Raw genomic sequence first — 13,212 nt, 5'->3', positions numbered from 1 at the left:
GCGTTCTGAGGACACACAGTCACTTCCACTCTTGCTCTAAAGCTGAAGAGAATTAATATGTCTAATATTCAGAGAGCGGTGTGTGTGTGTGTGTGTGTGTGTGTGTGTGTGTGTGTGTGTGTGTGTGTGTGTGTGTGTGTGTGTGTGTGTGTGTGTGTGTGTGTGTGTGTGTGTGTGTGTGTGTGTGTGTGTGTGTGTGTGTGTGTGTGTGTGTGTGTGTGTGTGTGTGTGTGTGTGTGTGTGTGTGTGTGTGTGTGTGTGTGTGTGTGTGTGTGTGTGTGTGTGTGTGTGTGTGTGTGTGTGTGTGTGTGTGCACGCTAATATAAATCTGTTTTTTGTGTGAAGGTGTTCCTCTCTCTGTGCTTGTGTGGGGTACTTTTCAGTCACAGCACGGCAATTTATTTGAATTTGTTTGCGTGGCCCTGAAGTCTTCATTAGGCAGTCGCAAGGCTCACAGAGAGGCTGCAAGGTCGCCATCCGGCTGGCCAAATGAAGATGCGGCCCTCAATTTAGCAACTCTTTGGGGAACATCACACACACATTTCAACACACACATACATGCATGGACACAGAGACAGATATTGTACTGCTTGCCACGTAATCAGTTTTGCAAATCAGCTTTTCATTTCCACTTATAGGCAAGGCAAGTTTATTTATATAGCACCTTTCAACACAAGGCAATTCAAAGTGCTTTACAAAAAATGAAAGACATTTAGAAAATGGCTTTTAAAATCAGTCATAGATAGATGTAGATAGAATAGCTGTGAAATAGGAAGCTAAAAGCTCAATAGAAAAACAAAGAGACACTAAAATCTTTTTAATTGCATTTGCAGTGGATACATGATGAAGAATGTCTCCTCCGTTGGCCACTGGATGTTGTTCGAGTGGCGAAACGATGCTTTAATTTGTGGAAAATGAACCTGGCGCATCATTATAACTGTTAACGCTAAGGATACAGTATCATCGCAGAGTGTATTTGATCACCTCACTACAAACACTCCTCCCAGACAGCTCTCTTGCATCTTTCTTTGCCCATTAAGCTGTTCATTAAAGAACGGCCTTGTATGGGCCTACAGGGTGTGTGTGTGTCTCTGTGTGTGTTTTTGTCTGTGTGTGGGTTCATGAGAGTGTGGGGTGCTATCAAGTAAATGCTTGTGTGTAAATGTGTACATTGGTATGCGTGTGTTCAAGGCTTCGTGTAGACACATGGGGGGCTTTGTGCATGTACTGTATGTTTGCCTACTAGCCCCATTATCCGCGCTTTGTGGCACCGTGAGTGAAGATGCAGATTTGTTTCTGTCAAGGTTAATAAACGAAGAACTCAAGGTGAGTGTCTCAATCCAGACACAAAGACACCGGGAGGGGGGGATCAGACACCCAGCTGGTACCCCTGAAATTTTAATTAGGCCCTCTCTTTATTTCCTCTCCACAGCCAGACACTGTGGTTGAGCGTTCAGACAATCAGTGGAACTATTTCCTCCATCGATATTACCTAAGCCAGTGATGGGATACTGGGGAGCTGTGGGTTTGACTTTATCTCCCCCTCACTCCATCCCCATTCTCTTTTGAAGCTCTGTTTATTGTGTTAATAGTTCCACTGTGTGGTGTAATTATGGAGTACATGAGGTGTGTGTAGACTACACAACCGTGTACTGTATTCCGTTTTATGGAAATATACAGAAGTGTGTATGCTCCTGGACAGCAATAAACAGGCTAAAGTAAAAGACCATCATTGGAAATGCACATCAGCTTCACATATTAAACGTGTTAAAGGGTGATGCTGATGTGGAATAATCATATGATAAATAACACTATACGTGCTTCACGCGCCTGCCTTTTAGCCCCAGGAGGTTTTTCACACATTGATTTGTCCTGGGAATATTAAATGTCTAAAAACAACATTTCCATATTTAATCGATGCGCTGGTGGTGGTAGGATGCACTGATTCAGACTGGTGTTTTTACTCTTAACTCAACTTTCCGGTTTCAAATGTTCACATATCTTGTAATGACTTAATGTAACCTTGCGTGATAACAATGGATAACAGATAAAAGAAATGATATCTCTATAGACCATGGCAGTATGCATTTTGTTCATATGAAAGCAGGTGTGTGTGTGTGTGTGTGTGTGTGTGTGTGTGTGTGTGTGTGTGTGTGTGTGTGTGTGTGTGTGTGTGTGTGTGTGTGTGTGTGTGTGTGTGTGTGTGTGTGTGTGTGTGTGTGTGTGTGTGTGTGTGTGTGTGTGTGTGTGTGTGTGTGTGTGTGTGTGTGTGTGTGTGAATAAGGGAACATCCTCCCAATGGTAACTCTTTTAGTCCTTATTGATCACTTCACACACAGAGGCTTACAACCTAGAACTGGAACAGAAAGATAAGGTTTTTAAAGGTTACATCTTCTATGGGATTATCAATAGATTATCAAACTTTAAACTAATATTGGGCCAGACTGTGTGGCACGTTAAGATCTATCACTCCGAAAGGAAAACAAGGAGTTGAAGAAGAATTACATTTATTAAAAGGTATTTCATTTTCACAACAGAGACTCCCGTCTATATTCTTGCCATCCTTCACATATATAGCAGATGGAACTATTTCAACACATTAATTATTTACTCAACTTTAATCCAAAACAGTTCAGTCCAGAGACCCAAATTAGATCTTCCCACACATTTCAGCTTCCAAGACTACACGTATAAAAAGACTAGATGAAAGATATCTTAAAGATTTTGATAATGAAATCAATGCATCATCAAAGGCATCTTATTCATGAATTAGTTATGACAAATAAACATGACTCGCACGCTTTGCGAAATATAAAAAGCGGGGCCGCCGTATACATAAAAGTTCACTTTACTGTTTCCAGGACTGCCAATTAGAGAGCTAATGAGAAGTCCTTGAGGTTTGTAGGGGGGGGGGGGGGATCACTCTGTGTGATGAGATACTCTTAAAAGAAGCTGTTTATGCATATAGGCATAAATAGAAATGGTGCCAGCCCTCAATCCAGATGAAAAAAAGATATTCCACATTCAAAACACACATCACATTGCATCACAGTGTATAAATAACTGTTGGGAGATAAATGGGTATGTCTCTGTATTTGGAAAAGGATTTTGCTGTATAAATGCAAAGATGGCGGAATAATCCTTTTGTGTTTTTATTCTGAAGGACTGACGCCAAAACCTGCAGATTCTCATTGATGTTTTCGAGAGCTTCTCTCCCTTTGAACGTCATTGCAAAAGCACTCAATAAAATCTCATTATGATGTAACACTGTCAACATTTGGTCAATTATCCTTAAAAGGTGGGGTAGGTAATTTTGGAGAAACCAGCTCGAGTGCGCGAGAATTTGAAAATACAACACACACGAACGCGCATATGACCAATGAGGGCACGAGGTGAGTTTGTCCACAGATTGAAGGCTGACAGGCAGGTAGGCCATCCAATCATTTTAGCCGGCCTAAAATGATTGGTCATGCTTTTTACAGTACTACGGCTTCCACAGATGACATTTTTTTATGGATTAAAGCACTTAAGATATTCATTGCTATCGGGATGTTAAGAGCATGCCATGGAATATAACAAAAAGTGTATCTCGAGCCGGTTTCGCAAACTTACCTACCCCACCTTTAAGAATAAGAAGTAAAATCCACGTCCGAACAATGAAATATAGGAGAATACTCTTTTCAATTTCAAGAAATACTTGTGAAACTCAAGAGAAACATATATTTTAGCTGCTTCAAATGAACCCTTTCCTTATTGCTTACCTTAAACCCTTAAATATGAGGAACGATGTGAATAACATGCCCCCCTTAATCACATAACCTTAATCCTATTTGTTTTAGACAAGATTGCATTACCTCAGGAGTAGATAACACACTGCCAATAGCTGTTTATAGCATTGTTCATTCAGGGTGGATTATGTCTTTAACTTTAAGAAAAAAAAGGTTTAAGATTGACTTGCCAAGTGTTTTCAGCTGTTCTCTGTATATTAATCTCATTAGGAGAGTTCTGTAGGAAGTGGGCAAGGCACACTCCATTATTTATGGAAGTGTAATTATCTATGGTGTCACAAGCAGGCAGGAATTTACAGGACCCCGGTTCTGCATCAGCACAATGGCTAGCTAGGTAATGAAGCGAACACACCTCCAGGCCCACAATACACTATCTGATCCGCTCCACTGTTTTCACTGCTACACTATTCTACTCCTCTGCAGTATATCTCAGGGAGGCATCCCGGCCTCAAAAGCACAGTCGATAGAATTGACTTATAAAATATATATAAAAAACGCTGATTGGAAACAATACAAATTAGACTAACCAACGAATGAGTTGATTAATTAGGTGATTGTATATAATAAATCACCAACTCATTTGATAACGGATTGATTGTTTGATTTTTAAACGAAAATGTCTATTATTCACTTTGTCCACTTTCTCAAGAGTGTGCGGTTGTGCCTCATCATTTGTCTATTGGTATTATAAATGGAGTATATTTGGGTATTGTATGATATCACTTTGGGCTCGACTAAATTACGTTTCAAAGAAAACGAAAAAATGAATCAACAATTAAATTATTAATAATGAATAGATACCATTAGTTGTTCCTACATACGTGTTGCGCTGACGGCAACAAAGACAATTTGCGAATGACATTTCTGCTCAAATTGTAAGACTACACCGCAACGCAGAATGAAGTAGACGTTGGAAAATGTGGTTTACCGTAATGTTTTCACATTTTAGGGTGATGACAACATTTCTGACAAAGTCAAATCACTTTTTTCTGATGCAATCAACACAGGCAATGACCCAATGTTTCTAAAAGCATGAAAATACCAGTTGAGAATGTTCTTCATTTTAACAAACAGTCATTTCACCATTACTGTTAAATATATAACATTATGTAGAAGGAGATTGCCCTAACATGTGTGCCTTCTCTGCATCTTGGATTGAACAGCTGCAGAACAGATACAAGTTTCTGTGGTATTCTTAGCAGTAGGATTGATATTGTGTTAATCAGAAAAACAGGGAAAGAAAGATTAAGCGAAAAGGCAACACAGAGTTAAAGGCAGGATTCAGCCGCTGGTTGTCTTTCCCTCTCAGGCCCAGCGTTTCAGTGTGTGTACAGACTTAGCAGCTTCCACAGCAGCTGCTGCAGCGACGATGGGGTCATTTACATATAAATGAAAGTTGCCGATCACACGCTGCTGACCCCATTTATTTCAGCGGACAGACAGACAGGCAGGCAAGGCAAGCGCAAGCGAGTTGCCGAATTACTCCAAATTACCGCATTTCCATCTCCACATCAGGCCTGTCAGCCCTGCAACCATCGTCCCGCTAGTTTTTGTGCCTCCCCCCTTCTCCTTCATGCACCCACCACCCGGTCTGGAGTGACTCTAATTGGCAGCGGTGAATTTAAAGGACCTGTCAGGGGCTGAGGCTGTCACCACCCAGGACAGCGCAGCAAAGGAACAACATAGCCAGCTTATCACAGCGCAGCGCAGCACAGAAACAACTGAGTCAGGTTAGCATAGCACACAAACCTCACAGTAGACTTTGCATATCTATCTTGGAATAACACAGCGTAAAGGCGTCGACCCAGCTCACCCTCAGGCACACATTTATGTTGGATGCAACGCCCTGTGCCACGCTCTCTGTTTTTCTTTCACCAGGTATATGCTTTTTCCTTGTTTTCTAATCCACCTATCTTGGAAACCATCATTTCTAATAAGGCAACAAGGTTTTTCTCCTCTTCCTCCCATTTTCCCACAATTCCCATGCTCCATTCTTACGCTGTTGGTTTGCACGAACATTTGGATTTAAATCCTGAGCCATATCTCACACACACACACAGACAGACAGACAGACAGACAGACAGACAGACAGACAGACAGACAGACAGACAGACAGACAGACAGACAGACAGACAGACAGACAGACAGACAGACAGACACAGAGAGAGAGAGACAAACACACTATAGCATTAAGTATGATAGGACTTTAGGTCTCATAGTTTTACAAGGCAGATTGTAAAACTACAGGCCAGCATGATCTTATTGTGACAGCTGTGTCCATTTCCAGGTGACCACACACACACACACACACACACACACACACACACACACACACACACACACACACACACACACACACACACACACACACACACACACACAAAAGATAGTAGTATTTCCTTCTATTATAAGAAAGAGAGCATCCTCATGGAGAAAGGCAGCAGTGCTTGTATGCTTTATTTAGCTGGTAACGCAGCCTCCCTTCCTACTTATTTGTCTCTTTCCTGTCTCATTCTTGGCTAGCCAAGCACACACCCTTATTAGTTCATTAAAAACAGTATGCCGCTGTTGTCTGACTTTGGTACAAGCAAGGGACAGAAAAGAGGAAAAGAAAAGGGGAGAGAGTCAAAACACCACTCTCTAATTACTCAAGATTGATGCATCCAGTGAACATCCTGGTAATCAGTGTTGTTTTTATTTGTTTAATGGTAGGACAGGGATCGCAGGCAGGCTGACCCTCTGTGATCATTAACAGAACGAATGCCAGCAGCAGAAGCACACACATCTCCTCTCTGCTTTCCTAGTGTTAGTGTTGGTCTGTGAATTCATATGTATGTGTGTTCACACATGTTGGTTTATCTTTAATTAACTTTACATCAGTCAGGACTGGAATGAACCTACTGTACCATTCTGTATGAGATCCATCCAATGCAGAGTTCATGCACTTGGCTGTCATCATATACCATATTGATTTTTTTTATGAATGACTTGATAGTGGTGTTATCTATATTTGTGCTTACAGATAGCCTCACAGCTAAGAATGCACGTGCCTAAAGATCTGAACATATCTCAGACTAAAAGTAGACTTTTAAATAATTTGTACTAAGTTAGAGACTTTATGTTTACTTAGTACGCTCTAGAAAGTAAAAACCTTAATGGTTCATCTTTTTTTTTTAAATAATTTATTTTAAACATATTTTCCGCATTTCTTTAGCTGAAGTGTTTGTGATGTATTTGCAGATACACATCTCCATTATTGGAAAAAGCCAATATCAATCCTGGCCCAAAGAAATGCTCAGGGACCTATAGTGTTGTTGAGATATTATTACTCAGAAGTATTGGTATAGCTATATCATATGCCGCCCTCGATTTATATATTGTTCTGCTAAGCTATGTCTGTGTTCATCTGAGTCTTTACTCTCCATCTGCTGTTGTCCTAAGGGGAAGTGACAGTGCACATTCATTTCCATCGTACGAGGTTACTGTAAGGGCCATATGGGTTTGGGTGAAGTCATGGGAAAAAAGGGCGGGCAGAGTGTAATGGATGCAGCCACTTGAAAATATATTACTCTCATTTCATGGTAATTAATTAACGTACAGTAGCTGTTTGCTGGGGATCTCCACCATGCCCCCGGGGGCTGACAGGCCATGAAACTGCAAATGCCATGACTCCCACTGACAGGAGGAAGGAGGGTAGGCTTAGATGGGTCAATGAGTAATTAAAGTTATTAGAGGAAATGGACTTAGTGTTAGGGAAGACACCATTTTTACAACTTCATATTACATGCCCAGAGCTGTTATATTTATCAGCAATGCCAGTTAAAGGTGGGGTAGGTAAGTTTGAGAAACCGGCTCGAGATACACTTGTTATATTTCATGGAATGCTTTTAACATCCCGATAGCAATGAATATCTGAAGTGCTTTGACAAAAAATCCATTAAAAAATGTCATCTGTGGAAGCCATAGTACTGTAAAAAGCACTAAAATAACTGGATGGCCTACCTGCCTGTCAGCCTTCCATCTGTGCACAAACTTATCTCGTGCACTCATTGGTCATGTGCGTGTTCGTGTGTTTTGGAGGAGGGGCTCTGTCAGGAAGTGACAGATTTGTTCCGGCTTTGTATTTTCAAATTCTAGCGCACTCAAGATGGTTTCTCCAAAATGACCTACCCCACCTTTAAGCTATGGGTTTGAAATTGACATTTAAGCCTGCCACCAAGTTTCTGACACTTGTGTCTCAAACTCCAAACTTTAGTGTTGGTGTTGTAGAGAAAATCCACTAAAAGATAAGCAGCAGAAAACTCTAAAGTCCTATGCATATATATTCCGGGTATTTGTGACACACAGTAGAGCAGAGAGAGAGTAAAAGTGGGAGTAAAATATGCAAAGGTCTAAATCCTCTCTTCATCTTCATCAGGAGCTCTTAAGACTCTCTGAGACACGTTTCCTCTGGTGACCAAAATGTTGGCTGCACGCATCGCTCACTCGTGTGTGTGTGTGTGTGTGTGTGTGTGTGTGTGTGTGTGTGTGTGTGTGTGTGTGTGTGTGTGTGTGTGTGTGTGTGTGTGTGTGTGTGTGTGTGTGTGTGTGTGTGTGTGTGTGTGTGTGTGTGTGTGTGTGTGTGTGTGTGTGTGTGTGTGTGTGTGTGTGTGTGTGTGTGTGAAGGTGTTTATAGTGGCTTAACAGCCTCTGCAGCCTGTCTACAAGTGGAACATAAGAAACGATTTGTGCTATGAATCATGGGTTTCACTGCTCCACACTGCTGCAGGATGTCTGGGGTGTTAATGAAGGCCTACAATTGCCACTATATCTTTCAACTGAGAGTAAAAAGAAGAGAATTCCAAAAATGCGAGGGAAAGGAGTTTAAGAGTCCACTTTAAACGAGGGACTGAGGAGTTGGAAGAAGAGGAAGGAAGCAAACAACAGCTGTGTGGACTGCTGTACATTTTAAAAAGCCTTATAAAACCAATTTTAAGAGCTCAAATGTGGCTAAGCTATACCACCATATTTTGGCACATTCTCATAAATTTTTCCCAGCGTGTTTTTGTTTCTCAGTCTCTAAGTGTATGTTTTGTATTTATCCCACCCACACCCAGTACACGGCAGAGGAATGTGAAGGCATTTTGAAGCTAGCCGTCCTACTGTCCTACCTCAGGCTAACCTCCAGCAGCCCCGGCGATGTAGTGTCAGCAATGACATTGGGATTCTATTAGCAGGTTGTGCGAGGCTCTGGCCCCCTGCCCTGTGGTGAGACCTACCATTGATCTGTCATGGGAGATGGCTGCTCCCCGCTCCTCACTCCCATAGGGCTCAATTTGAACCTCTCCAAAAAACCAGGAACGAACCCTCTGCTTGAAATCTACCTGGGGAGCAGAGAGAGAGAGGAGAGCGGAGGAGTCAAGGTCAGGCGCGACACCGCTGTGCAGATAAAGACGACTGCCTATGGCCGACACAGACCATAATGACCAGTGAAAAGTGAGGTTATTTGTTATCGATTCCCAATGAGGGAAATCACTGGGTCTATATACTGCTGTTTATGGCTGGGCAAGGGCCTCCCCCCTCCCCTGTGTGTGTGTGTGTGTGTGTGTGTGTGTGTGTGTGTGTGTGTGTGTGTGTGTGTGTGTGTGTGTGTGTGTGTGTGTGTGTGTGTGTGTGTGTGTGTGTGTGTGTGTGTGTGTGTGTGTGTGTGTGTGTGTGTGTGTGTGTGTGTGTGTGTGTGTGTGTGTGTGTGTGTGTGTGTGTGTGTGTGTGTGTGTGTGTGTGTGTGTGTGTGTGTGTGTGTGTGTGTGTGTGTGTGTCAGACGGTCGATGCGAGGCCGAGAGAACCCTCTGAAGGACGGCGAAAAGAAATTAAAGTCTTTCTGTCACACCCTGGCTCTCTCTCCTTCTATTTTGAATGAGTGCATAGTGATCTGTTTTCCCAGCCAGTCTCATTTGTATTTTTACTGAATTACCCCGGATGCGCAACCTGAACCCACTTATGCATGTCACTTAGCGTTTGTTGAAGTTAGGCGAGACAGGGTCCTCATCAGGTTTCAATGAGGGAGGCTATGGCTAAGTGGCCACTTGTCATGTTTATTTATTTCTTTTTGTCCCTGATTCCCACATGATGCCTTTGTTGGCTGTCCAAATTGTTTAGAAAGAAAGGGAAGAGACAAGGGATGATATATATCATATATTGTCTGCTGTGTTTCATCAACTTGTTTAAGTGTTTAACTTTTCTATTTTGATACGGCTTGTTTTTTTATGGTATGAGTATAAAGCATGGACTCTTTAAGAGGTTAAATAAACGAATAACGTTCCTCCCGTTGTGCATTTAATGTGTTTACATAAATTCATGGAATCTTTTAATCCGTTTTGACTTACACAGTATGAAACGATGCTATAAGGAACACAGCGGTGTATGTGAATTAACAGTATGAAAGTACAAACAGAACAGAATATTGAAATTGCCCCCACAGGCGATACTCCGCTGGGGCAGCGAGACACTTCCTGGTGCTGCTCCATTTCATATGTATGAAAATCTCTCACGGATCCATGATATACATTATAGATGAGGGCTCCCGTTCTGCACCCTAGTCAGTGGAGCAGAATCTTTCCATGATACGCACCCCCAACCCCCATTGCTGCCCACTCCTCTCCTCTCTTTCTCATCCCTCTCTCTAATAATCTCTCCTTCCATATGCCCCCCTGGTAGGAGCGTTGTTCCATCCCTCACCAGCTCCCTTTTATCCCTTTCCAGCCCTTTGGTCTCCTATCAATTCATCCTTCCATAAGTCAAACCCTACATCTTTACTTCCACCCATCCGCCCTTCCTTCCTTCACTTATAATCTGCCCCTCCGCCATCCCATGTAGCGAGGAACATGTGACCAGCGAGGTGGGAGCCTGCTGCCCCCCATCCCCGCAGTGCCACCATACGTTGATTTGTCTCCTCCGGTTCCATATTGATTTTGTTTTAAACAAGGGGAAAAACACAAGAAGAATGAGCTGCCGGAGGTGACACGTAATACAAAAAAAAAAGGTGGAAAGGGAGTGAAGGGGGAAGAAAGAGAAAAGAGGATAAGTGCTTTAATGTATCAAATCTGAGTTGGGTCCCAGGGGATTATCAGGAGGAACTGTACAGAAGGTGAAGTGAAAAAGAAAGGGTCAGAAGGGAGGAACCGGAGATGAAGACAGACAGACAGAGAGAGAGTGTGATATATTTTATTTAAAAATCTCTTTTTATTCCCAGCCCTTACTTTGTGCTTGCTAAATGAGTTTTGGGGTTTGGCTATGTGGCAAATGCATCTCATTCTCTGTCATGGTACAGTTCCTGCCTTAAAATGATTCTCTGCTTAGTTCAATTTAAGTTGTGTGCAGAATAATCGATCCCCCCATTAATTCTACTTAGCTGAGCTTCACAGTACAAGCCCGGGCTTGACTGGTCCACCAAGGCCAGCGCTGCTGAATGGCTGACCTTTACACGGCTCGGACTGCCATTGATTTTCAGCAGGACTTATTTCATGAACTGGGGTTTGGGACAGGGCGCCCAGATGAAGATGAACTATGAGGCAAAATCTGTTTCTTTAGGCCTTCTCATTTGCTCTGCACTCGTCCTTCTTTCTTTCTCCCTCCTCTGTACTTTGGAATCAGTACTGTACGCAGACTGAGCTCTGTGGGTGGTGTAGTCTGAGAGCAAATAAAGCGTCCCCTGTGCGACCCCCCCTTGAGCTAAGAGCCCCCTGTGTCCTGTCAGTGGAGTGTTGGAGTGTGTGTTCACTTTATGTCCATGCTTTAGTGTTTACGTATACATGTTCCGGTCCATGCTCGAGTTTATGTAGGTTACATTGTTAAGTGCTTCAGGAGGGCTCTCTCTGTGACATGGCCCCTCGGTATTTGCAGTTAGGACATAATGCAAAGCAGAAAGTGTGAACAAGCCATTAGAGCTCCCAGGACTGCACTCGGAACCAAAGACTCGAGGAAAACAATCCTGACCTCCTAAAACCACAGACACAACATCCACCTTCGAGCCTGTAGGGGTGGAGAGGAGAGAAAAGAAAGAAGAGAATCAATCTCAAATCCCCCAATGTAATTTCAGTAGGATTTAAGGTCCTATATTGCACCATGTTCAATCTTTAAGTCCTAATTGTTAGATGAATGTGCGAAGATGAACATCATTCAAATGAATAAATAATCCAAACTAAGACAAGAAGGGGAGGACGTGTAGGAGGCTTCTGAGTGTGATTCAGCTCGAGTTCAAACAGAGTGCACACAGTGTCTCCCTTTCTCTCTCTCCCTCCCCTGCATAAGCTGTATATTAGTGACTATTGACTTTAAAAACCATCTTTTAAATGTAATACCAGCTCATGAATACATGCATGCATACAAATGTCCGTGGGAGGCACGAGGGGCAGGTGAGGCGAGGCGCTGTCAGGGATGCTGCAGTTAAAATGGATGTGGAATGAGGGCACTGGTGGGGCTGACAGGTGTGTAGCATTTCCCCTGCACCTCAACTTTAGGCATCATCATTTCATGATGGGGCTCATCTCTCAACAGAGGTCTTGACAGGTCCCAACTTGGGACTCTGAATATCTAAAATAGAAATGCAGTTTCTCTTGACCTGCTAGAAACACATTCATCCCATGCTATCCCAAACGATATATCACAGAGGCTTGAAATGAGGTTGGAGCCTCTGCTACTTTCTAAAAACCTCATGCAGCACGTGACACAACTTCCTTTAGTCCTCACTCGTCAACATTTTACATTTAAATGTTAACACGTACAAATTCTGCCCAAAGCCACATCCTCTCCCCCACTCCAAACACCACCAATAACAATCGCCACCCCGAGGCCTTTGGAGGTAGTGTGGACTGGGAGTTGGCAGAGACACTTTCGATTTGTTTTCCACTCCAATGCTTCTTGTTCTCACTTCGTCAGAGTGTGTTTGCTGTAGATTGGTAGAAATGGCGAGAGGTCAGGCCGGTGTTTTTCATGTCTGGCCCTCAGGTTCTGTGCAGTTCAAGGTTGAATTAGACACATTGAGAGGGTTCTTTGTGTTTATTTTGCAAAACCATTTTACTGTCAGACTTGAGAGGAGGAGGAGAAGAGAGACGGGGCTAGAAGACAGGCTTGTCCCTTTTGTTTTGTACTGAATGTGCTTATAGACAAGCAGGGATTTTCTCTAAGTGTCAGGATGAAACATAAGCAAGCTTTACAGCCAAGGGATGGAGTGGAGGGAGAGTGATGGAAGCAGCAGAAGTCGTGTGTGTGTGTGTGTGTGTGTGTGTGTGTGTGTGTGTGTGTGTGTGTGTGTGTGTGTGTGTGTGTGTGTGTGTGTGTGTGTGTGTGTGTGTGTGTGTGTGTGTGTGTGTGTGTGTGTGTGTGTGTGTGTGTGTGTGTGTGTGTGTGTGTGTGTGTGTGTGTGTGTGTGTGTGTGTGTGTGTG

Source organism: Notothenia rossii (assembly GCF_949606895.1).
Source record: "Notothenia rossii genome assembly, chromosome: 1".
Classification (NCBI taxonomy): Eukaryota; Metazoa; Chordata; class Actinopteri; order Perciformes; family Nototheniidae; genus Notothenia; species Notothenia rossii.
The sequence above is the reverse complement of the archived record's forward strand: the minus strand, read 5'-3'. Positions refer to the sequence as shown.